Genomic DNA, 25,831 nt, shown 5'->3' on the forward strand with positions numbered 1-25,831 from the left:
AAATTATATTTTATAACTCTTGATAAAAAGACAAATATATTCCATGATAGATTCATTATTCAATATTCATTATTATTTTTTCCCTTCTGGTTTTAAGGGAAATTAAAAGTAAAATGTTTTTGTGGTCTCTAAATGTACTAGGGTCCAGGTTCTATGCTCCCTGCGCATGGTGGTCATGTTGGCCCTGGTACCACCTACTTATCTTCAAGACTCACAGCAGCACCCCCTCCTCCAAGAAGCCTCCCTGGATTATCTTCCTTTCTGTACCCCCAGAACACCAGCACATATCTTGGACCCATAGATTTCCTACAGTGAGTGGTGCTGAGGCCCTGGGCAGACAAGGGTGCCCAAAGGTGTCAGGCGGAGCCTGGGAATGCTGATTTGGGTGATTTCACTGAGAAGTGATGCTGGCAAGCTGGTACAGAAGCTGGAACTGTCAGGGGCAGAGGGAGGTGGTGTTGACTGAGATTCTGAAGACAGACCTGACCCCTGGGGGCGGGGGGTGCAGGTGAGGCCAGCAGACATCACTCCCAATTCTGAGTGAGTGGCAAGAGCCTAGGCCCAGAGTGGCCCACAGCTGCCAAGACCTCCCCATGTCTGCCTGTGGGGTCCCTGGATGGGTTGTGTCTGTACCTGCAAGTAGAGCTGGACCAGGTCACCACATCTCTGGAGCTGGGGACTTGACTTCCCTCTTCTGGGTCCCCACTTCCAGCCATTTGGCCCCCAGGGTTCCAGGCAGATCCAGGTGCCCGTGATCCCTGAACCCTACTCTGCCTCTGGCCAGGCTCTCAAAGGTCCACCAGGGAGGGAAGGGCACAGACATACACATGCCTAGGTGCACATTGAGCCTCTGTTGTGACCCTCGAGTGTCCAGCCTGAGGACTGAGGAGTGGGCCCTCGGTCTGGTGCTGGGGGGATGGGGGTCTAGGGCATTTACAGCCCAGGTCCAGGGGATGCCTAGGTTCCTGGTGCCTGCCCGTGATGACAGGAAGCAATTGGATCCCTGGGCACCATCAGGCTGCTCTGAACAGCACAGGAGGATTCCAGAACAGAGGACTCACCCCTCCTCCCCCCAATCTCAGTGCCTGCAGCATCGAGGCCAAGACTAATAAAACACCCACCTCACAGGAGACAGCTTTATCTTGTTGATCGGAAGTCTGCCAGCCCAATTTATGATGGAACATAAGCTCTCCAAATCTGAATTTATGCGCTGTAGTATAACGAGAGGTCAATGGGATTAAAAGTGGGCTTGTGAGAGGACCACAGGCGGCTCAGTCCTCAGCGCTGCCACAAGAACCTCGTGGCCCGAGTCCCTGTACCCAAGGGAAGACAGCCCAGCCCAGGAGCAGGACAGGAAAAGGGAGGGCAGGGGAGAGATCAGCCTGAGAAGAGGGAAGGAGGTGGGAGGCAGGCAGGAGAAGCAGACAGAGAGGGCCACGGGCTGGGGCTGCTGCTGGCTTGGCCCTTCAGTGTGATGGGGCAGGCACTGGGGGAGAAGGATGAAGAAAGGGAGGGAGCAGAGGTTTTCCTGCAGGGACCAGGGAGCTTTCTCTCTCCACCAAGCCCTGGGCTAGCCTCTGGCCCTGAAAATAGGTAGGAGATGGCCCTGAGGCAGGTTGAAGGACAGAGTTCTGACCCTGGCCCAGGGGCCCGTTGCCTAATGAGGTTGAAGTGTGCACACATGAACTCCTCCAGTTCGGGCCTACCTCCCTGACCCCCTCCTCGACACCCTCCGTCTTCAGCACCCCTTGAAGCCCTGGATGAGGGTGAGGGAGGGGTGTGCTCGGTCCAGGTGGGGGCCTGAGCACCCGTCTAGTGTGAGACTGGCTTTCTAGGCTCAGGCTAGACCCTGACTTCAGAATTTATACAAATAAATGAAATGAAAAGTGCTGGCAGCCCTGATCTGATTACAGAGTCATTCATTCTTTGGTCGTTAATAATTTGTGCAATAAAGGATTGCGGCCGCTCAGTGTGAGGAGGAGGCTGTGGCCCAGCCTTCCCTTGGCGCCGGGGCCTCGGGAGCTGGAAACATAAATTATTAGTTTCTTATCGCTCAGCCTGCCATCGCTCATGCTGCCAGGGGCCTGGCAGGAGCCAGCGGCAGTCCCACCGCCTGCCTTGGCCTGATTCTCAGCTGCTGTTTGTTGTGGAGACTCTGGGTGAAGACCCTCATTGTCATCCCCTCCGCCGCCCCCAGAATCTCACTGGCGGGACGTGGATCCTCAGTGTAAGCTTATGGGCTGCAGCTAGCACTGAGGCCAGTTCTGGAGTGAGGGGGAGCTTGGGGGGTTTTGCTCTTGTGCTGCTCGGAGCCTCAGATCCTCCCTTTGTGTAAGTGAAGCCAAACCACTGGAGGTTGGTAAAGCTACCGCATACTCCTGGCCCATGGCACTTGCGCAGAAAGGGCAGTGGTCATTATGAGCAGTACAACAGAGGCCCACAAACTGCCCCCCTCCCTGACCTAGCCCATCCCCAGTCAGGAGAAAGGAGAGGTCTGTGTCTGGGTTTGTGTCAACTCCTCGGAGTGAGTCTGTGCCTTCCTGGGTGGGACTCAGAGCAAGCACCAGGACCTGAGTGTGCACACCTGCAGGCATGGCATTCACTTCCTGGCTCATTTTGTTTTCCTGTGTCCAGCACTGGGCTCTTGGTCTGGTGCGCAGGCATAGGGCAAACAGTCTAGACAAGGGTGCTGTTGGAGGCAGGTGGTGCCCAAGCTGCAGCAGGGAAGGGCTTGCTGGGGTGGCTGGGTGAGCATGTTGTGCCCCTGGGCTGTGCATCTGTACCCCCAGGTGGACCTGCTGAGGTGTGCAGAGGTGGGGGTTGAATGCAAAGGCTGCAGAAGAGTGTTCCAGCCCAAGTGGTGATTAAGGCAATTATGGTAATTACGGAAATGAACACCCTCAGGCAGGGTTCCCAGCCTGTCCGCTGTGGTTCCCTGTCTCCACCCACAAACTGGGGAGGCCAAGGCAAGTTTGGGAAATTGGGGTGGTGGGCTCCAGACTCCAGATAGCCTCGATGGAGGATGTGGAAGGAGTCAGGGTTTGGGCACTGACATTTGCCTCCTGGCAGCTAATGGGATTGGACCTGAACCCTCCTGTCTTGGCTTACTTCCTAGGGGACTGGGGTTATACCCTAAGCCTACCTCAAACTCATCAGATTGGTACAGATCTGGTGTTTGGTGGTGTGCTGCCCAGAGTGTCTGAGGCTACATGCCCAGTTCTTGGCTGCCAAGACCTTTAACCTCTCCGAGTCTCAATTTGTATAATGGGAATGAGAATTAAACAAGACAATTAATATGTATCGAGCACCTGCTGTTTGCCAGGCATCCCAAGCCTGCATAGGGTGGGATAGAAATGGCTCATCCCAGCAGCTGTGCATGCTGGGAAACCGCCTGCAGGTCTGGGTCCAAGCCCAAGTCCCCCTGGCAGAGATCCTACTCTCCGCATCTATGCAGTCCGCCTCCTTCCCAGAACTGACCTCATCTTAGCAGCCCCAGAAGGTCCCCACTTAACTTAACTTGTTCAGCCTGTCCTCTGGCTTCTTGAGCACCCAGAGACAGTTGTAGTGGGCCCTTCCGTGCCCTGTGCTCTTCCCTTGCCATCCCCATAATTTCTGGGTCAGCATCAAGTGACTGGTTTTCCTTCTCATGGGTCACCTTTTCCTGTTTCCTTGCATGCCTGGTGATTTTAAATTGGATGACTAGGATTGTGTACTTTGATGGGTGCTGAATATTTTCAAAAATATTCTTATACTTTACTCTGGACATCAGGAAGTCATTTGGACAAAGTTTGGTCCCCTCAGGTCTTGCTTTTAAGCTTTGCTGGGAGGACCAGAGCAGTGTTTGGCCTAGGGCTAATTTTGTCCATTTTACAGTAGCAAGACCTAAATGTACTCCACCTGGACCAGGGGGTCCATCTCTTAGCTGGGAGGGCTTCATCACCAGTGCCCTAGGATGCTGCCACTGGGGGAGGAAATTCAATCTTGAAAATTCCCTGGGAATGGAAAGAAACTTTAGAGATGCTAGGTTTGTTTTATTGCCTGGAAGTGTATTCTGTAGACAGAAGGAACAGCAGCTTTGATAATAAACACACACATGTGCCACACAAGGGCATGCATTTGCTAATATGTGTACACACAAGACGCAGGCAGGAGTAGACATCGTCTGAAACAGAGTTGTGTTCAGATCTTGGCCTGTCATTGCGTAGGGACTCCAAGGACAGGGTGTTTCTGACATGGGCAGCTTGGAGGGAAGGACTCTTAGGGCTGGCCCTCTGGCCAAAGAAGCAGCCTTGGGATATGGTACCTGGAGGAGGCGGATATCTGACCTGCAGGCAAACCAGGATCTAGGCTCCTAGCACTGTGGATAGATGGGCAAACAGTATCAGGAATGGCATATTCCAGAGCAGGGTGGAGGGACAGAATGAAAGGGAGTGAGGGCACCATCCACCAGTCTTGCTCTTAAACTGGGCTCTATTTCTTCTATTTGGGGGACAGGTTGGACCCAAAGGCTCCAATGAGCCAGGCATTCTTTAAGTGGCAGGTAAACCTCTTTCTCAGAGAGAGAACCTGGTTTCAGTTCAAAATGTCCCCCTTCAGCATAGCCAGCATCAAGTGAGAACATCTGGGAATCCCACGTCAGAGGCTTACATGGCAGGAGGATGCTGTCCCCAGCTACCCCAGGGGAGCTTAGAGGTCCGTGTCACTCTTGGGAGGTGACTTCTGTCCCCATGAGGTACTATCTTCAAAGGTAGTGACTGATTTTCAAAGCTCAGTGCCCAAATAGCACGGACACCACAGGCCCTCTGCCCTAGCATTCTCCTTTCAAGCCCTGAGCTGTCTGATGAGCCCCCCTTCTTATCCCACACTTGCTCCCCTTTAGCATCTTAGGCCTTCCCTGAGCCGGGCCTTGTGGGCAGACCTCCTAGGGTCCCACTCTTTCCCCACTGGCCTCTCTCATACTGTCCAGAATGTTCGACCTGTCATTTCTCGACTCATTAACTCCATGGCTCCACTGCCTGCAAGGTGAACACACATTTATTATTTCTCTCTGATTTGTTCAGTCAGCACTAAGCCTGCCTCTGTGTCAGGCACAGCGTCATGCCCACTATGGACAAAAGTGACTGGTTCACATGGCCCTCTCTTCTGGGCGTGGGAATCAGAAAAGGAAGCTCTAACCCTCCACCTGAAACGGGCTGGACCACCCGCATTCCAGAACAGCACTTTGGCACCAGTCCCCTCTGTCCAATTTTACTCATCCTTCCATGCCAATTTCAAATGCTGCTTCCCCTTTGAAGCTTCCTGGATCTCTCTGGTCCGAATGAGTCCATTGTCCCTTGAACTTTTGAGCATACTTCCCTGCTTTTCCAGAACTCTGACTCTGGCTCTGGCTTGCACAGGAATCCGATATTTCTGCTTGATCTGTGAGCCTAAAGAGGGGTCTCTTCTCTACTCTGGGGGGGCCAGCCAGCCCTCTGAAGACCTTGGAAATAAGTGTCGCAATGACTCAGCATTTCACAAGCATAATCTCAAGTGCCCTTAGAGCAACCTGTGTGGTAGGTGCTCTTTCCACTTCCTTTTACCCATGACAGCTGGCAGGTGGTGGAGTAACTTTGAGGTCTGGTCCTCTGGATTTCTGTACTCTAGCAAAGGAGCCCACAGCTGCTCTGGCCCAAGGACTGCCCTCGAGCTCATCATTTTGATTATTAATTAACCCTTTAGTTATCGGCTAAGGAGTTCTCATGGATTCCAAGGCTGCAAGCAAAAGAAAGCAAGGGATCCAGAGAAATCCAGAGGAGCCATTGGATATCATTCTGCTACCTGGTGGAAGGGACTGGAGGGATCAGAAAACTGCGGTGAGAGGCAGCCCCGGTGGCTCAGCGGTTTAGCGCTGCCTTTAGCCTGGGGTGTGATCCTGGAGACCCTGCATGGAGCCTGCTTCTCCCTCTGCTTGTGTCTCTGCCTCTCTCTCTCTGTGTGTGTCTGTCTCTCATGAATAAATAAATAGAATTAAATCTTTTTTTTTTAAGATTTTATTTATTTATTTATTCATGAGAGACAGACACACAGAGAGAGAGAGAGGCAGAGACACAGGCAGAGGGAGAAGCAGGCCCCATGCAGGGAGCCTGACGTGGGACTCGATCCTGGGTCTCCAGGATCAGGCCCTGGGCTGAAGGCGGCGCTAAACCGCTGAGCCACCCGGGCTGCCCTAGAATTAAATCTTAAAAAAAATAAAATAAAATAAAATAAAGTCTGTTTAAAAAAAAAGAAAACTGTGGTGAGCCACGAAATGGGGTGCTCGGGGCAGACGAGGAGGAGGGGGGAAGAAGGCTGGTGCTGAGAGCCTGACCTCTAGATACCTTAGTGTCCAGAGGCTCCAGTTAATATGGGCAAGGGCTCATCTGACTTCTGAAGCTGCTAGAAGCTGCTTTGTCATGCTTACCTGCAGCTGCATGGTCACTGGCCATCCTGGCCTTTCGCTCAGGATCGGCCTGCTTCCTTCTTTCAGCACCACACAAAGCTCATAGACACCCAGCCCCTCCTCCTGTCTGCCCCAGCACCCCATTCTTGTGCTCCACAGTTTTCTGATTTCTCCAGCCCCTTCCTCTGGGGGATAGAGCCTCTCCTCTCTGTGACCTTGCCTGGACTCTGAATCCCCGCTGCTTCAAGGCTCAGCCCCCAGCCTCTACGCCGATTATTGTCACTCTGCAAGGCCAACAGGCTGGCTCAGCATGCCCAAACACAGAAACACACACACAGATCTTTTTACCAAGAGTACACATTAGGACACACAGACCTACTAACTTGGCCCTCACCAGTCTGTGTGCTAACACAGAGACAATTCATCAGGGTTTCCCTCACCCAGGCCCAGAAACCCTGAATGAAGCACCCCCACCCCGCTCTGTGTGGTCGCCTCTAGACCAATTTCATTTATCACTGGCTGAGGATGAGTAATTTTATCGTGAACACAGTTCAGGGTGATAGATGAGGGAGTGGGACAGGTGATCGCCTCACTGCCTCCCTCCCCTTGGAGAGGGAGGCTGGAAGGAGATTCTTGCCCTTTTATAAAGGGAGAGCAGCCTTGGAGGGGGATGAAGATGGAGGAGCCTCTGAGATAGGGTGGCTGGCAGTGCTGGGGTGGGAGGGTTGTTGAGGAGGCAGAGGACCAAGGTCCAGGCCCCGCCATGAAGAAGAGGAGACAGGGCCCAAGTAAGGAAGTGGACAGGTCTTCCCCCCAAATCTTGCTCAGGGCTGAGGCCCACAGGGTCCTACTCGGGGGGAGGGTAGGTATGTGGCTCCAGTGTCCAGACAGAGAAAGTAGAGAAAACTTTTCTCTGAAAACCTCCATAATCGTTTCCTCTTCTTACTCTGAACCTTGTCTTCTATTTGCAGTGAGATTCTCTGAATTGATGCCTTTCTCACCAGTGTCCATCTCAGCAGCTGAGCACACCTACACTGTTCAAAATAACAACCAAGACTATCAGCACTTGTCATATGCGTTTAGAGCGTATAGATTTGGATTTTCTGGAGCTTCTTCTGGCTCCAATTCGGATTCTAGTTTGAATGGCTGCCAGTGGTGGTCGGCTGGGGAGTGCTGAGCTGCCCAACCACCACCAAGGTTTCCGGCCAAAGTGGGTGGCTGAGGGCTCCACAGGAGGGTGCTGGCAGGCTCAGATTGCCCAGGGAACAAGTCCCCCCCCCCCCCATTTGTACGGTATGAGAAGTTCCTGGGGTCTGGGAGGGGGAATGAAAGCATCCAGATCCAGCTTTTTCCTAGGTGTGAACAGCCGGAGGATCAGCTCTTACCCCCAGCTTCATGGGACCTGGCCGATTGCCCGTGGCTAGGCATGGGGACAGCAGACTCAGCCCCGCGGGAGCCCGCGGGGAGGGGCATGATCGTGGGCTGGCCGGTGGGAGCCCTTCCTAGGGGCCGGCCTCGGAGGGCGCGGACAACCTCGCTGTCACCGGGCTGACGAGCACCGAGAGAGACAGTCCCCGCCCCCCCCCCCCCCCCGGGGCGGGAGACTTGGGGGAGGGGGGGGGCTGGCGCGGAGCAGAGCTGTCCCCAGGCAGCCGGGCAGCGCGTCCCCGGAGGCCGCCGGCGGCGCAGCGGAGGCGCCAGGCGCGTCCGGGAAGTCTGGGCGGCCGTCCGCCCGCAGCTGCCCCCGGGTCCTGCGGCCGAGCCAATCGCGACGGCTCGCCGGCGGCGGCAGCTCCCCTGCCCACCCCCAGCCGGCGCGCCGCGAGCTTAACCCTTCCCTTCCCGTCCCCCTCCGGGTCGGGCTGCGGGCCGGGGCACTGCGCGCCGGAACCCCGGGTGATGCAGCCTGGGTGGGGGTGGGAGCCCGGGGTGGCCCCGGGGCCGGGGCGCACTGCCCAGAGATCCCGGTGGGCGCCTCGGCACGGCACGCGGCAGGTACAGGAGCCGCCCAGCGGCGTCGGGGCGGTCGCGGGTCAGCGCGGTCTCGGTCTCGGTCTCGGTCTCGGTCCCGAGGAGGCCACCTCCCGTCCTTCGGTCCCATACTCCGCCCTGCCCCCACCCCCCAGTTCTCTGCAGCCCTATCTGCTCTTCTGTCTTTCCTCCCCACGTCACAGGGGTAGCAGGAACGACACACCAAGGACGACTATTCTTACTAGTGTTACTAGCGGGGTAGGCACTGTGCTGTTCATTCAGATCAGAAAGCCAACGATCGCCCTCGCCGTGTTGCCCAGGTGGCGGATGAGGAGACGGAGGTCCAGAGAGGCTAAGGACGGCGGCCAAAGTCACCGTGGAGGAAACTGGACAGGATCCTGTCTCCTGCTTCGGGACTAGTGTCCCCTCTATCCCTCCTCCTGCACCTTCCATCCTATTGCTGTTGTGTGGATCTACCACAATTTGTTCATGTATTCATCAGTTGATGGATATTTGGGTTGTTTCCACTTTTTGGCCATTACAAATAGTGAACATACGTGTATAGGTATTTGGATACTAGTTTTCGATTCTTTGGGAGTATAGGCCTAAGAGTGAATTGCTGGATCATACGGCAATTCTGTGTTTTACTTTTTGAGGAACCACCAAATTGTTTTCCTCAATGGCTGCATCATTTTACACTCTCACCAGTACTCTTTTTTTTTTTTTTTTTTAAATTTTATCTATTCCTGTGGATGTAGAGTGGTGCCTTGTTTATTTATGTGTTTGTTTTCTCAGCCGAATGGCAGTTTCAGGTGGCAGCGATTTACCAGTAGAGTGGGGGAGAGGGTCAGGCTGCCTGGTGATGGGGGGAGAACTGTACACATTGCCTCTGATGGTTCTAACAACCCTTCTGGGAGGCACTATTATCTCTGTGACAAAATTGTCTCTCAGAGACTGGGTCCCCTGCTCAGGGACATTCAGCTTATCAGAAGATTCTTGCTGAATTCCAAAGTCCGGTTCTCCTCTATTCCCTGCTGTCCTTGTAAGTGTTAGGTATTAGGCTGGTCTCCAGGTGAGCCCAAATGGCCAAGTCTGCAAGCTCTGGCAACAAAATCCCACATGTGTTTACCCAGAAGTGGGGGATATGGTTAGATGTCAGAACCAAATTTCTATCGCAGATACTTTCCGGAATGTGAGCCCCTTTTTGTCAATTTCGGGTCCAGAATAAGACTAGAATTTTGGGAACCTGGCCCAAAATTGCTATGATGCACTCCCACCCCCAGCTTCCTTTTTGCTCACCTTCATTTCTAAACGTTTATTTGGAACTCTTCAGCAGGGTGCAGGATGTTCAGAGAAGGTTGGAGCGGCATTTCAAGGAGGAGCAGCGCCCTCTCGTGGCCGTGCTGTGTTCCTTCGCGGAGGACCCACAGCAGTTCCACCCTGGGAAATCAAGACAACGGATGGAGAGACCCCGTGCCCTCTCAGGGACAGCAGGCAAGCGCCCATGGTGTCTAGGGACAAGACACGGGTGCGAGGAGGGTGGGAGTGGGTAGTCTCTCAGTCATCCAGCTACTGGAGGAGGAAAGGCAGGCGTGAGCAGGCACATGGGCCCCGCATCCCCAAGCCCCAGGGATCCTGGTTTCTTGGGTGATGGGAAGCGGTATCAGATGGCCCTGGATCCTCACCAAACTCCTAGGAGCAGGGGCCTCTTTGGACCTCACAGGTCTGAGTGTGGAGGGACCTCCACACTCATATGTTCAAGGCTCTGGCTCTGGAGAAGTAGTGACCTAGTGTCGGCCCTACACCCTTTTGCTGGTACTTCATCAGGGCTGCCAAGAAGAGCCTGCTGACACAGAAAGTGAAGCTCTGAGGGTTAGAAGGCCTTGCTTCAAATCACAAAACTGTTAGACCAGCATCTAGGGACACTGGGACTTGCACCATCCTGTGTGGCTGGCACAGTGCTCATGCATGAACCCTGGTGGCTTTGCATAGTCTTCTCACTGCTTGGGAGAACATTGCAGTGACAGAGGGAACTCTGGCGGCAGTAGTTTAGTCCAGAGCCACCTCTGTCTTGCTGAGAGACCCCTCATTTGGGCTAAATTCCTGGTCCCCTTTGCTCAGATCCAAGTTCTTTCTTGGGCCTGGTCACTGGTCATGCTATATGTGGCTTGCTGGTGTCAGTTCTTTCCTCATCAGCAGAGGAAAGGGCTTGCGATATCCCTCTCCTTCAATCTCTCTGGCCTGGACTCTCTCCCATGTCCCCCTGCACAAGCCTTGTATTCAACCTTGTTTTTGGCATTTTAGAAATGTTTTTTTAGCTAAAGTTCCCACCTTTATAAGTTATCCTCCACAATAGTGTCTTTTTACATAAATTAACATAACCCTGTAGGGCCTAGAGAGGAGGCTGAGCTCAGCCTGTGGACTCCTCTTTCTCTCTCTCTCTCTCTTTTTAAAAATATTTTATTTATGAGAAAGACAGAGAGAGAGGCAGAGACACAGGCAGAGGGGAGAAGCAGGCTCCATGCAGGGAGCCTGTTGCAGGACTACATCCCGGGACTCCAGGATCATGCTCTGGGCCAAAGGCAGGCCCTGAGCCACCCTGGTGTCTCTGGACTCCTTTCCAATGACAGGCCCTAGGGTCTCTGATGAGGGTCTTGAATATGAATTGATGAGCTGTATGTGGGAGTGGGAGTGGGAGGAACAGTCTAGAGGGGGGAGATGAACATATGTTGGCAGAAGTGCATAGATGTGGGGTGTTCATTTATTTTCAGCTCCTAAGTGCCCAGTGTGTATAGGAGGTGGGGCTTAGAGGCAAGACAGAGTAGAGCTTGAAGGAAGATGAGAGCCCCTGAAAGCCTCTAAACTGCCTCCAGTGATCCCCTCATGTTGCCCATGATCTGTGTAATGGCAGGAAGTGATGGAGCATCACTTCTGAGCTTCTGAGATTAAGTTATGAAAATATGGCAAGCAGAAAAGATGACACAGTGAGAACCTCAAAAAAAAAAAAAAGCGAAACTATCAAATAGAAGTCATGGAAATGAAGAATATAATAACTGAAAAATACACTAGAGAGGTACAATGGCAGACTAGATGAAGCACAAAAAAGGATCAGTGACACCTTTTAAAGACAGGGCACCTGGGGTACCTGGGTGGCTCAGTTGGTTAAGCTTCTGACACTTAATTTTGGCTCAGGTCATGATTTCAGGGCTGTGAGATCAAGCCCTGCATCGGGCTTCATACTGGGCATGGAGTCTGCTTAAGATTCACTTTCTCCCTCTCCCTCTGCCCCTACGCCTCTCTCTCCGGAAAAAGAAAAGAAAAGAAAAAGACAGGGCAGTGGAACTCACTGGAACAGAGGAGCAAAAAGAAAAAAGAGTGGAAAAACAAAAATAAAGATAGCTTGCGGGACTTCTGAGACAATATCAAGTGCACTAACATACATGTTAGAGGGCTCCCAGAAGGAGAAGAAAAGGAAGAAAGTGACAGGAAGCTTATTTGAAGTAATGGCTGAAAACTTCCCTAACCTGAGGAAGGAAACAGACATTTAGATCCTGGAAGCAAACAGAATTCTAAATAAGATGAACTCAAAGACACCAACACCAAGACACGTTATAATTAAACTGTTAAAAATTGATGACAGGAGAGAATAGTAAAAGCATCAAGAGAAAACAACTTGTTATATGCAAAGAAACCTCCACAAGAATATTGGTAGATTTTTTAAGCAGAAACTTGTCAGGCCTGAAGGGAGTGGCATCATATATATTTAAAGTATGATATATATTTAAAGTATTGAAGGGGTGTCTGGATGGCTCAGTTGGTGGAGCATGCAACTCTTGATCTTGGTTTTGTGACTTCAAACCCCACACTGGGCATAGAGCTTACCTAAAATAAATAAATAAATAGACAAATAGATAAATTAATTAATAATAAATAATAAACAAATAAACTAAAAATAAAATAAAATTACTTGAAAAAAGTACTGAAAGAAAAAACTTCCAACCCAGAATACTCTACCTAGCAAAGTTATCATTCAGAATTGAAAGAGAGATACAGAGTTTCCCAGACAAGCAAAATCTAAAGGAGTTCATCACCACTAGACTGACATCACATGAATTGTTAAAGGAAGTTCTTAAAGCTCAAAACAAAAAGTGTGTTAAGTATGAATGAGAAAAAAAAAAGTATGAATGAGAAGACATATGAAAGTATAAATGCCATTGGTAACATAGAGTAAAGATAGTTTATAAAGCTAGTATAATGGTTAAAAAACCGAAATGGTAAAAATAGCTATAACTACAACAATTAGTTAAGGGACAGACAGGATAAAAAGTTGTAAAATGTGACATTGAAAACATAAAATCTGTATGTCGGAGAGTAAAAATGTAAAGCTTTATTTTTTAAAAAATTATGTATTTTAGAGAGAGAGAGAGTGAGAGGAGGGCCAGAGGGAGAGAATCTTTCAAGCAGATTCCCTGTTCAGCATGGATCCCACTGGGGGCTCCATCTCATGGCCCATGAGGTGGTGACTTGAGCCAAACCAAGAGTTAGACACTTAAGTGACTGAGCCACCCAGGCATCCCTAAAAATGTAGAGGTTTAGAATGCATTCAAACTTAAGTTTAGAATGCATTCAAACTTAAAACAGATAGACTGTTAAAATATACATTATTATATGTAGGCCTCATGGTAATGACAACTCAAAAACATATGGTAGATACACGAAAGATAAAGAGAAATGAATCTAAGCATAGCACTAATTAAATTCACCAAACTACAAAAGAAGAGAGCAAGAGAACAAAGGAACAGAGAGAAACTACAAAAACAGCCACAAAAGAAAGAATAAAATGGAAATAAGTACACACCTATGAGATAATTACTTAACATATAAATGGACTAAATTGTCCAGTCAAAAGACATAGAGTGACTAAATATATAAAAAAATAAGACCCATCTATATGCTGTCCACAAGACTCTATTTTATTTTTTTAAAAATATTTTATTTATTTATGAGAGACACACAGAGAGCGAGAGAGAGAGGCAGAGACACAGGCAGAGGGAGAAGCAGGCTCCATGCAGGGAGCCTGATGTGGGACTCGATCCGGGGATTCCAGGATCACTCCTTGAGCTGAAGGCAGACACTCAACCACTGAGCCACCCAGGCATCCCCTACAAGACTCACTTTAGATGTAAGGACATGCACACATACTCTGAAAGTGAAGAGATGGACAAAGGTGCTCCATGCAAATGGAACACAAATGGAAGCTGGGATATCTATGCTTGTAGCAGACAAAACACACTTTTTTATTAAAAGGATTTTATTTATTTGAGAGAAAGAGGAAAAAAAAAAAACATGGGAGGAGCAAAGGGACAGGGACAAGCAGACTGTGCTGAGCACAGAGCTTGACATGGGGCTTAATCCCACAACTCTGAGATAATGACCTGAGCCAAAATCAGGAGTCTGATGCTTAAGCGACTGATCCACCCAGGTACCCCCAAAACACACTTTAAGACAAAGACTAATAAGCAACAATGAGGGACTTTACATAATAATAAAAGGATCAACCCAAGAAAAGGATATAATATTTGTAAATATTTCTGTGCCCAACAAAAGAGGATCTAGATTTATGAAGCAAATATTAACAAACCTAAAGGGAAAACTAGCAATATAATAATAGTGGGGGGATTTTAATACCTCACTTACATCAATGGATAGATCATTCAGGAGAAAATCAATAAGGAAAAATGGTCTTAACATATAAGACCAGACAGAATTAATAGATATATAGTTGATCCTTGAACAACACAGGTTTGACCTTCAGGGGTCCACTTTTATGTAGATTTTCTTAATAAATACAATACAGGACTAGAAATGTATTTCCCTTCCTTATGATTTTTATAATAATATTTTCTTTACTCTGGCTCACTTTATTGTAAGAATAAAGTATATAATATAAATAACACAAAAAATACATGTTAATCAACTGTGTATGTTATCAGTAAGTTTCTGGTCAACAATAGGCTATTAGTAGTTAAATTCTGGGGGACTCAAAAGTTATACATGGATTTTTGACTTGTGGTAGGTTAGCACTCCTAATCCCTGCACTGTTCAAGGGTCAAGTGTATACAAAACATTCAATTCCAAAATAACATTTTTCTCAAGTGCACATGAAACATTCTCCAGGATGAAATATAAGGCTCAAAACAAGTCTTAATAGATGTAATAAGCTTTTTGGAACACAATGGTGCAAAACTAGAAATCGATTATTCACATATGTGAAGATTACAAAACATTCTACTGAACAACCAATGGATCAAAGAAAAATATCCAAAAATACCTTGAGACAAATGAAAATGGAAACATAACATACCAAAACATATGGGATGCAGCAAAAGCAGTTCTAAGACCATAGCACTACATGAAGGTCAATGCCTACATAAATAAACAAGAAAAATCTAAAACTAAATTTACACTTCAAGGAACTAGAAAAAGAACAAACAAAGCCCAAGGTTAGAAGGAAGGAGATAAACATCAGAGTGGAACTAAATGAAACAGAGAGTAAGAAGACAACAGAAAAGATCAATGTAACAAAGAGCTGGTTCTTTGAAAAGATAGACAAAATTAACAAATCCTTAGTTAGACTCACCAAGAAAAAGAAGAGAGAAGGCTCAAATAAAATCAGAAATGAAAGAGGAGATGTATCATGAGAGACTGCTGTGAACAATTATAAACTGACAAATTTGACAACCTAGAAAAATGGATAAATTCCTAGAAACATAAAACCTACAAAGACTGAATCATGAAGAAATAGAAAATCTGAACAGACCAATTAGTAGTAAGGAGATTTAATCAGTAATATAAAACCTCCCAACAAACAAAAATCCAGGACCAGATGGCTTCACTGGTGAATTCTTACAAACATTCAAAGGAGAATTAATACCAATCCTTCTCAAACTTTTCCAAAAAAATAGAAGAGGCGGGAACACTTCCAAACTCATTTTACAAGGCCAGCATTACCCTGATACTACAAGTAGACAAATATGCCACAAGAAAAAGGAAATTACAGACTAATATGTTGATGAAAATACATGCAAAAATCCCAGACAAAATATTAGCAGACTGAATTCAATAATACATTAAAAGGATCATACACCATGATCAAGCAGTATTTATCCCAGGAATGCAAAGATGGTTCAATATCCACAAATCAATCTGATATACCATATTAACAAAATGAAGGATAAAAATTATATGATCATCTCAATAGATGCAGAGAAAGAATCTAACAAATTCTAACATGTATTTAAGATAAAAAAACTCTCAACAAAGTAGGTATAGAGGGAATGTACCTCATCATAATAAAGGCCATACACAATAAGCCCACAGCTAACATCATACTCAACAATGAAAAGCTGAAAGCTTTTCCTCTAAGATCATGAACAAGACAAGGATGCCCACTCTCACCTTTATTCAACACAGTATTGGAAGTCCTTTCCAGAACAATTAGGCAATAAAAAGAAGTAAAAGGCATCTAGATTGGAAAGGAAGAAGTAAAACTCACTATTTTCAGATGACATATTATATACAGAAAACCCACTAAAGAACTGTTATAACTAATAATGAATTCAGTTAAGTTGAAGTATACAAAATCAATACAAAAAATCTGTTGCAGTTCTGTACACTAATAATGAAGTATCAGAAAGAGAAACTAAGAAAACAATCCTATTTATAATTGTATCAAAAAGAATAAAATATCTAGGAATAAATTTAACCAAGGAGGTGAAAGATATGTACTGTGAAACTATAAAAACACTGATGAAAGATATTGAGGATGCCACAAAAAAATGGAAAGATATTTCATACTCATGGAACCTGTTTTGGATTTGAAGGTGAAAACTAAGACAGTAATGAAAGAAATTGAAGAAGATGCAAATAAATGGAAAGATATTTTGTGCTCATAAACTGAAAGAATTAATATATGTTTAAAAATATTTTATTTATTTGAGAGAGAGAGAAAGAAAGAATGAGTGAGGGGGGAGGGACAGAGGGAGTGAGAGAAGCAGACTCCTCACTGAGCAGGGACTCCAACATGGGGCTCACTCCCAGGACCCTGAGATCATGACCCAAGCCAAAGGCAGACACTTAACTGACTGAACCACCCAGGTGCCCCAATAATTAATATTGTTAAAATATCTATATTACCCAAAGCAACCTACAGATTCATACAATTCCTATCAAAATTACAGTGATAGGGCAGCCCCGGTGGCCAAATGGTTTAGTGCCGCCTTCAGCCTGGGATGTGATCTTGCAGACCTGGGATCGAGTCCCACGTCGGGTTCCCTGCTTGGGGCCTGCTTCTCCCTCTGCCTGTATCTTTGCCTCTCTCCCTCTCTCTCTCTGTGTCTGTCATGAATAAATAAATAAAATCTTTAAAAAAATTAGTGATATTTTCCCATAGAAATAGAGCAAACAACCCTAAAGTTTTTATGGAACCACAAAAGACCCTAGATAGCTAAAGCAATCTTGAGATAGAACAAAGCTGGAGGCATTATACTCCCTAATCTCAAACAAAACAGTAATTTGAAAATATATATGTACCCCCATGTTCATTGCAACATTATTTACAATAGCCAAGACATGAAAACAGCCTCAGACAGAAAAATGGATAAAGATGTGGAATATTACACACACACACACACACACACACACACACAATGGGATATTACTCAGCCATATGAAGGGATATGCAACAACATGGATGGACTTTGAGGGAGTTATGCTAAGTGAAATAAGTCAGAGAAAGACAAATATTGTATGATCTCACATATTTGGAATCTAAAAACAAAAAGAAAGTAAGACAGGAAACCCCTGAGCTCTTAGATACAGAGAACAAATTGGTGGTTGCCAGAGTTAGAGGGTGAGAGAGGTGAAATGAGTGAAGCATGTTAAAAGGTACAAATTTGGGCAGCCCTGGTGGCCCAGCAGTTTAGTGCTGCCTTCAGCCTGGGATGTGATCCTGGAGACCCGGGATCAAGTCCCACATCAGGCTCCCTGCATGTGGCCTGCTTCTCCCTCTGCCTGTGTCTCTGCCTCTCTCTCTCTCTCTCTCTCTGTGTGTGTGTCTCTCATGAATAAATAAATAAAATCTTTAAAAAAGGTACAAATTTCCAGTTATAAAATAAGCATATCATGGGGATGTAATGTACAGCACGATGACCAGAGTTAATACAGTATTGCATATTTGTGAGAGTAGATTTAAGAGAGTAGATTTTAAAAGTTCTCATCACAAGAAAAAAATTTTAACTATGTATGGTGATGTGTTAATTAGACTTGTTGTGGTGATCATTTCACAACACATACAAATATCAAATCATTACACTGTATGCCTGAAATTAATATAGTATTTTATGTCAATTATACCTCAATTAAAAAAAAAAGACTATGGTTTCCTTCTTGGTCCTATGCTCACTCTGAGCAAGCTCTTTACCATGTTGTGAGGTAAGCCCATGAAGAATCCCATGTGACAAGGGACCAGGCCTGACCACAACCACATGACTGAGCTTGGAAGAAAAGTCTTCAAGTCAGGCTTCCAGAATGAGACCATAATCCTGGCCAATAACTTGAGGGAAAGAGGGCCTGGGAGGTAGGGTGATTTAGGTTGTAAGGTCAGTAAAGACTTTGTGAGGAATTGACGTTCGAACTAAGCTTAGATGGCAATGAGTCAGCCATTGGAAAGTGGAAGGGGTTTGATGGAAGAGACCCTGAGTCAAACCAAGCTTCATATTTTTCAAGGACAGAGAAGGTGACAGGAGTGTAGAGTAAAAGAGAGAGAGATGGCACAGAGAGAACTTCACTGGACCAGTTGAGAGAGGAAGGCTCTGAGCAGGGAAGGTGCAATATGAAGAGTCTGGCACCAAGAACACCCCAAGGTTCAATGATTTGCTGGAAGCACTCAGGGTGAGAGACGCTGCTATGCTCATGGTTACAGTTTATTACAGGGAGAAGATGTGCACTAAAAGCTGTTCTGTTTCTCGGTGGGACATCCAAGTAGAGGTGTTGAGTGGGCAGTTTGAATATGTATGTCTGGAGTCTGAACAGGAGTCTGCTATGTAGATGCATTTTGGGGGACAAGTATCAGCAAATTGAAGCCACAAGTGTTTGAAACCATGGGAGCATTCTCCAGTGGTGTGTATGTGTGTGTGTACACAAAGTTCTGAAGGTAGCCAGGGAACTTTTGCCTGTGGGGACAGTGGGCCCTGGGCAGAGCAGGAAAACCAGAGGGACATTTGGAAGAGTATCCCACAAGGATTGTGTGGTTAGTAAAGGTCAGGACTCTTGCCCAGAAGTCAGGGAGGAGGAGGCTGACGATTGTCCTGAATTAACTACATGGAGGCTGCTAATCACCATATCAGATCCTGACTGCAATGTTGAGAGATGGGAGAGGTGAGGGAATGGAAGCCACTCTTCCAGAATAGGGATGCATGAAGCAGGCTGTGGAAAGGCACTGGACTCTCTCAATCCTGGACACAGTAGCCACCGGAAGTCTCCTGTATTGAAATGCTTGAAGGTAGAGATCAAACAGACTGGCTTTGTGGAGGAGAGTTAGCTGGCAGGGAGTCTTCACCGACTGAGTCCCACCCATTACAAGTCTTCAGGTGTACCTGGAGGTTCCCTTGGGGCTCCTCTCCAATTTACATTCCCATCAGTATCTTGACAGTGTGACAGGGCAAAGCCACCACTGCTGATGGCTGCCTTGGCTCTTCTGATCAAGGTCAGAGTCATGAGGCGCTTACATTCCCTAGAACTGATGCATCCTGCTTGTGCCCAGAAGCTCTCAAAACTTCGACGAAGCCGCTTCCTCTGTTTCTTACCCTCCAAAACTGTCACATGCTGTGTAGATGCCAAGGCCATTCTTCCATTGTTTCCATGCCCATGTCCCCTCTCTGCTCTCCCCAGGCTCCCCTGCTGCCAAACTAACCTTTCCTTCTTTGGAAAAAAAGTACATTCCCTTCCTTATATAGGTGAACTGTCTCATCTCCAATCCTGCCCCCAAAGTCACTGTGGTACCCAGTCTACAGGACCATGCTCATGGCTGAGTCTTCAGCTCCTGCACAGCACTGTGGAGTCAGGAAAGCCTGAAGTTAGCCATGTCCCCAGAATACCAGCAGGACAGTCCCCTTTAGGCCTGGCTGCCCTTGGGAGGTGTCTGCAGTGTACCTGCCCCAGGTGTCCCAGCCTAAGCATCCCTCACCCCCATGGTACCCTTCTCACCTGGGCTTTTCCCTACTTGCTACTTTTTATCAGTGTGTCCTTCAGGCTCCCTGAGCTGTGCAGGTATTTGCTAGTGTCTGAGCAGTTAGCACCCTGCTGTCCTCTTGCCCAAAGCATAGCCTGGAGGGTGGGGTTTACACTCTCCTTCCATTTTCAAGCCCTCCTCCCTTCCCCTTCTCTCAATGACTCACCTCAGGGAGGGCTGTTGGGAAGAGAATGAAAGGGGGCCTTAGGAGCTCCGACCCAGGGGGTACTGGGGGCTCAGAACTCAGGGACTTTAGAAGGGGGTGGGCTTCAGCCTGGCTTCTGTTGAAAACAGATGAGGTATCCTTGCTCGTCTGCTGGGGCTGGCAGGACATCAGTCTGCTTTTCCAGAGATTGGAAGCTACAGCCTCACAAAATCATGGCCATTCTTCTCCTGGGGTTAGCGGCAGTGGCCAGAGGGTCCACACCTGTCATGGGTCTTGTCCCTTGCTCCCTTCTTTCCTCCCAAGTTATAGCTCCTTGCTTTTGAACAAGTGTCTAGCGTGCCGATAGCTAAGACGTTCTGGCAAACACTGGGCAGACACCAAGACCTGACATGCATAGGTGGACCTGTCGGCAAGTGCAGCAGGACTTCTGTGGGACAAGCTCATGGAGGGATGCTCCTCAGGACACTGTGCTGCACAGCCCACACATGGCCTCACACTGATCCCTCCCCCACTGACCTTCCCGAGGCTGCATCTCCAGCCCCACATCTGAAGGCTGGAGACACCCAGGCTTGGCCTGTCCCAAATGAAGCTGCCCCCAAACTGTGTTCAAATAGCCTCTCTTGCAGGGGTCACTTCTCTCCCCACCTCTTCTTCCCTACAGACAGGACTGCCTTCTAGACACCATCCTTGCTGGATCCTTTTTGTTTTTTTAAGATTATTTATTTATTTTAGTCATGAGACACACACACACACACACAGAGAGAGACAGAGAGAGACAGAGAGAGACAGAGGGAGAAGCAGGCTCCTGGTAAGGAGCCTGATGAGGGACTCAAGCCTTGGACCAGGATCAAGCCCTGAGGGCAGCCTGGGTGGCTCAGTGGTTTAGCGCCACCTTCAGCCCAGGGTGTGATCCTGGAGACCAGGGATTGAGTCCGGAGTCGGGCTCCCTGCATGGAGCCTGCTTCTCTCTCTGCCTCTGTCTCTGCCTCTCTCTCTCTCTTTGTGTCTCTCAAGAATAAATAAAAAGTCTTAAAAAAAAAAAAAAAAGGATCATGCCCTGAGCCTAAGGCAGACACTCAACCATGGAGTCACCCAGGTGTTTCTGAGGCCCATAGGTTAAATGTGACTTTCTTGATTTTCCCATGTTCACTGTCTTAGTGGCTTGGGCTGCCATAACAAAACACCATAGACTGGGTGATTTGAATAATAGAAATGGACTCTTAGCCTTTAGAACTGTAAGAAAATAAATTTGTTTTTGAAGCCACATAATCTATGATATTTGTGATGGCAGCCTGGCAAATGAATACAGTAAACACTCAGCAGCCCATATACATCTGGAGTCAACCACATGCAGCACCATTTCCTGCAAACCAGCTTTGCCTTTCAAAGGGTGAACTTGACTGACTTTCCATACTCAGGTGAGAAGGGGTTGCTGCTTTTTTTTTTTTTTTTTCCAAATCTTTAACTTTTTTATTGAATTGATGAGAACTTTCCAAACTTTATTGAATAATATAAATCTTAGTCATCATCTTTGTTTTGTTGATATTTCCTCATGTATAGAGAATACCTCAAATGTTTCACTTTCAAGCGGCTAAAAACTTGATTAACATGATTTTGTTTCAAGTACATTGAGCTGTTTTTATCAGTGTACCTACATTATTTTCACTGTAAGAATCTGTCAAATAGGGGTGCCTGGGTGGCTCAGTCAGTTACGGGTCTGCTTTTGGCTCAGGTCATGATCTCGGGGTCCTGGGGTCAAGCCCTTGCATCGGGGTCCCTTCTCAGTGAGGAGCCTACTTCTCCCATTGCCTCTGACCCTCCCCCTGCTTGTGCTCCCTCTCAAATAAATAAAATCTTCAATAAAAGAATCTGTCAAATATTCCTATTCTTTTGTCACTTCCTTCATATTGATCTTCTTTGCAAGATCTATGCCCAGTGTGGGGCTGGAACTCACAACCCCAAGATCAAGAGTCACATGGTCCACCACTGAGCCAGCCAGACACCCGAGAAGGGGTTGTTGGCTCCCACTAACCCACTCCTCCCTCCGCTGGGAGGCCCACTCTCTTCTCCTTACAGGGCGTGCAGAGGAGCATGGTTCCCAGTGCAGTACAGCTTGAGGAGCAGGATGAAACCCTGAAGGTGAGCAGAAGACCAGTCTGCAGGAGCCCTAAAGGGGCTTTGCCCAGTTACAGCTTAGGACCCCAGGCCAGGAGAGCTCCATAGTGTTCCTCCCATCTGATCTCCATGGTACCCCAGATACTAAGTCACTTTCTTGGGGCTTCTGTTAACTTGGTACCACCCCAAGACTCCTCCCTTCTTATGGAAAAGCACAGACTGCTTCCTAACCATCACACATGGGCAGTCCCTCAACTCAGGGTAGCATGTAAAGACTCTTCCCCCAGCCACACGAGGACACCTCCACACTGTCATTTCTTAGTAAATAAAATTACCTGCATAGCCTACTGCCCTGCCCAGTGTCAGTCACGCTGACCTTGCACACACAAATACATTCTTATACATGGCTGTGCGTACATGGCATCCCTTCACACACACAGACATTCTTGCCCCACCACACTCGGTCCACATAGACCCTGCCCCACCCAGAGGTTATGCACACAGTCTATACAGCTCCCCCCTCAACATGCCCATGCTCCCATCACCTCACCCGACCCATCCTGGGTTGCCTGTGAAGATTCCCCTTTCACATAGACTCTTCCTTGCCCCACACACTTAGAGGGAAGGGACAGGTTTTCCAAGGGCAGCTCTTCCCTGGGACCCTTTCCAGAGAGTCCAGGTCTGGGAGGGTGGACAGAGTGCTCTTTGTAGGCCTGGAAATGGTTGTTTGTGGTGGTCTGGGGGCATTTCTTTCATACAAAAATGGTCTTAGCCCCTTCCTGCTGTGCCTAGGAGACTTGGGGACCTTGTTTGCCCTGTGTGCCACATAGGCATTGACTTAATTAGGCAGGCAGCTCAGGAACCTGAGGCCAGGAATTGCCCCCATCCTCCTTACTAACTTCCAGATGTGACCTCTGAGGCCTAAGTCACAAAGGCTCACCTGATGTCATTTGAAAAGGCATTTGACACAGAAGAGAGGGCAGTTGAGGTCAGGCCATGGAGACTACAAATCTGGGCTGCAGGAGCATTTGGAGGGGCCGAGGCAGCAGGAGCTTTTAGCCCTTCACTACCCAGCAATCCTAGTCAACAATTCTTGACATTCAAATTTCAATGTTTAAATTGCTAGTGTGATTTTAATGAGAGCAGCTATTGAAAGAATAAAGAATGAGCCCCCTCTCGTCAGGCTGTCCATCCCAATCACCCAGAGCTGTTACTGTAAGGTCATTACTGACCTCACATTGGTAAATGCAACATGCCATAGAGTTGATGCCTTCTTCAGTCACCGGTTTACACTGTGTTTCCAGGATGCCACAGGCTTTGGGTTTTTCTATTTCCCTGGTTGTGGCTTCTCAGTATCTTTTCCCGATCTTTTCTTTCTCCTCTGGATCTCTGCTCTGTTCACCCTGACAGTGATGATCTTATCTGGTTATACATGTACTTGTGGCTCCACGCACACCTCTCCCACCCTCCTTCTCACAGGGACTTGTACCTGTGTGCCCAGCTCTCTGCTCATACTTCCACATGGATGTGGGAGCAGATGCTGTCAAAGCCCACCCACTTCTCCACACTCACCTACGGCTTTTTATTGCAAACTCCTGCACTCTACTCAGGGGTTACTCTGGTCACAGGAATATGCGTGTCCAAAGTGCCAGAGAATTCATGCCCTGGAAACAGCCTCCCAACAGAGATGGATGGGGGTCAGTGCACAAGCTCCTAGCCCTCCATGCTAGTGTGCAAATCTGAGGCGTGTTCTACGGTCTCCCTGAGGTCCCGGAAAGGACCGAGTCCAGAGGCCCACCCCCTTCCTAGGATCCTCCGCCCTCATGCACTGCTTGCAGGCAAGTACGGCCTAAAATCCATTCTCAACCCTAGGTTTCTACACATGATCTGTTTTCCATCTTCATGTCCTACATTGCGCAGGGCAAACTTTTGGCCTATGGCTAACTCCTTTGTCTCACACCCTCACCGCTCTACGCGAGTCTGACCCCCTCTGCGTCTCCGCCCCCCCCCCCCCGCCCCCCGCGCCCACGCTGCTTTGGCCCGATCCGCTGTCTGTCCTGGACTCGGTGGGACCACAGGTCAGCTCGGGGTGCCCTCTACTGCTCTCTCCCCTCAGCCCCGCCCCCGCCCCCGGCGTCAGGTGCCTCACCTCTGCCCTCGGGGCGTCCTCGCGGGGCCACCCACCCCGAAGGACCGCCCTCTGCCCGCCTTCCTTTCTCTTTCGCGTTTGTCCCTCTGCCTCCGTGCAGCGCGAGCTTCGGAAGGGCAGGGCTGTCCTCTGTTCTTTATGACCGACCACGCCAGGAACGCCGTATTTATTGAACGCTTCTCCCGCCACCTGCGGCCCCTCCACCATCCTGGTGACCGGCTCTGAGACCCTCTGCAAGCTGAGGGGACGCCCGAGGAGGACAATCCCGCTTCCTTTGTTCCAGGAGTCGCTCACACCCGCAGGTTCCCCGGACTACAAATCCCAGAATACGTCACGCCTCACGCGTCGTTCGTGTCCTTGCTGCGGTGGCGCTGAGCATTCTGGGAGGTGTAGTCCATGACGCTCAGGTTTTTTTTTTTTTTTTTTTTTTTTTTGCGGAGCCTTGGGGAACCAAGGCATTTTGGCTTTTGCCAACGCTGTACCCATTCGCGAAAGAGACTTCTGCCTTCTTCGCCTAGTTGGGGGGAAGTGTTTGGACTCCCTGTCTCCCAGAGTAGGCCAGACGCCCTTCTTAGGTCTGTGCATCTCCAAGTGTGGGAGCATTTACTGTGCCCGTCACCTAAATTACGGGCTGGCGTGTCACCCGCCTCTACGTGGACACCACCCCACGGAGGGCCTGCGTGCACCATTTCACTCATGGTTCAACGGCGTTTGCTCACCAGCTGCCTACTAGGCTGCATAGACAGCCCAGGAGTCAGATAACAAACACTTTAACTGGATATGTCCCAAATGCGATATAGTTTTAACTGGAAGACTCTGGCTATTGTATTTAAAATGGCCTATGGGGGGAAGGGCTGAAGAGGAGAACCCATTAAGAAACTGTTAAAAAGAAAACCACAGGCCCCAAATGGTGTCACTTAGACCAAACTGGGGCTGGATATCTAATATAATTGCAGTTTCAACCTCCCCCAGAAATGTCGTTTTAACCTGTCAGTCAGGGATTTTTTCATCTGGTATGGGGGGGGGGGCACCTGGGCCCTCTCCATCCTCCCAAGAAAGATGAGGTAATCTGCACGATCCATTTGCTTTCCCCCTCAGGGAAAGTAGCCTTGAACAATCTATTCTTTTTGCTGCTAAATATCTTGGGCTACCTTCCTTCTATAAAAACCTTCCATTGTATACCCCTTTTATTTGCTAAATGGGATGAAACCCCATTCATGAATCATTTAATAAAGCCAATTAGATCTTTAAAATCTACTGTGTTGAATTTTTGTTGACAAGACTTCTCTTTGTGTGACCTTGGGTAAGTCAGTTAACACCTCTATGACTCAGTCTCCCCATCTAAAACTGAGTATAGTTATAGTATCCATCCAGGTCCCAAGTCAGTAAACCGAGGCTTAATACCTAACCATACTGCAGTTTCAAGTCCCCAGGAATGTCACCTTTAACCAGTTCAACATGGTTGATCAGAATTAGGAAATTGTCTGATAGATGCCGTCTGTTCCCTTTAGGAGTGTGACTTGCCTAAAATAAAAGATTCTTTGCTAATAATTTCCTTGTTCCTTCTCCCTCTCTGCCTTTAAAAACCTTTCCTATATTTAACTCAGGGGAACTCTCCTCTGCTTGCTAGATGGGAAGTTGCCTGATTCACAAATCATTTAGTAAAGCCAAATAGGTGTTCAAATTTTCTCAGCTGAATTTTATTTTTTACAGAGTTACTGA

General features: G+C 48.0%; 1 protein-coding gene across 6 annotated transcripts in view; it reads right to left on the reverse strand.

The window, feature by feature from the left end:
* SAMD11 (sterile alpha motif domain containing 11) overlaps positions 1-24,664 on the reverse strand; it is a 56,502-nt gene extending 31,838 nt beyond the window's left edge. Inside the window, exons 1-4 of one of the 6 annotated variants that reach the window (XM_077891755.1) lie at positions 24,110-24,664; positions 23,533-23,624; positions 23,193-23,363; positions 9,689-9,829 (exon numbers count right to left, since the gene is read on the reverse strand). The gene's annotated coding sequence lies outside the window, so the exon portion shown is untranslated. Of the gene's footprint in view, positions 1-1,121; positions 1,139-9,688; positions 9,830-23,192; positions 23,364-23,532; positions 23,636-24,109 lie in introns of those variants that run through there. The other 5 variants (XM_077891757.1, XM_077891754.1, XM_077891756.1 and 2 more) reach the window with 5 other exon arrangements.
* Between the last annotated feature and the right edge of the window lie 1,167 nt (positions 24,665-25,831).

Source organism: Canis aureus, chromosome 3 (assembly GCF_053574225.1).
Source record: "Canis aureus isolate CA01 chromosome 3, VMU_Caureus_v.1.0, whole genome shotgun sequence".
Classification (NCBI taxonomy): domain Eukaryota; kingdom Metazoa; phylum Chordata; class Mammalia; order Carnivora; family Canidae; genus Canis; species Canis aureus.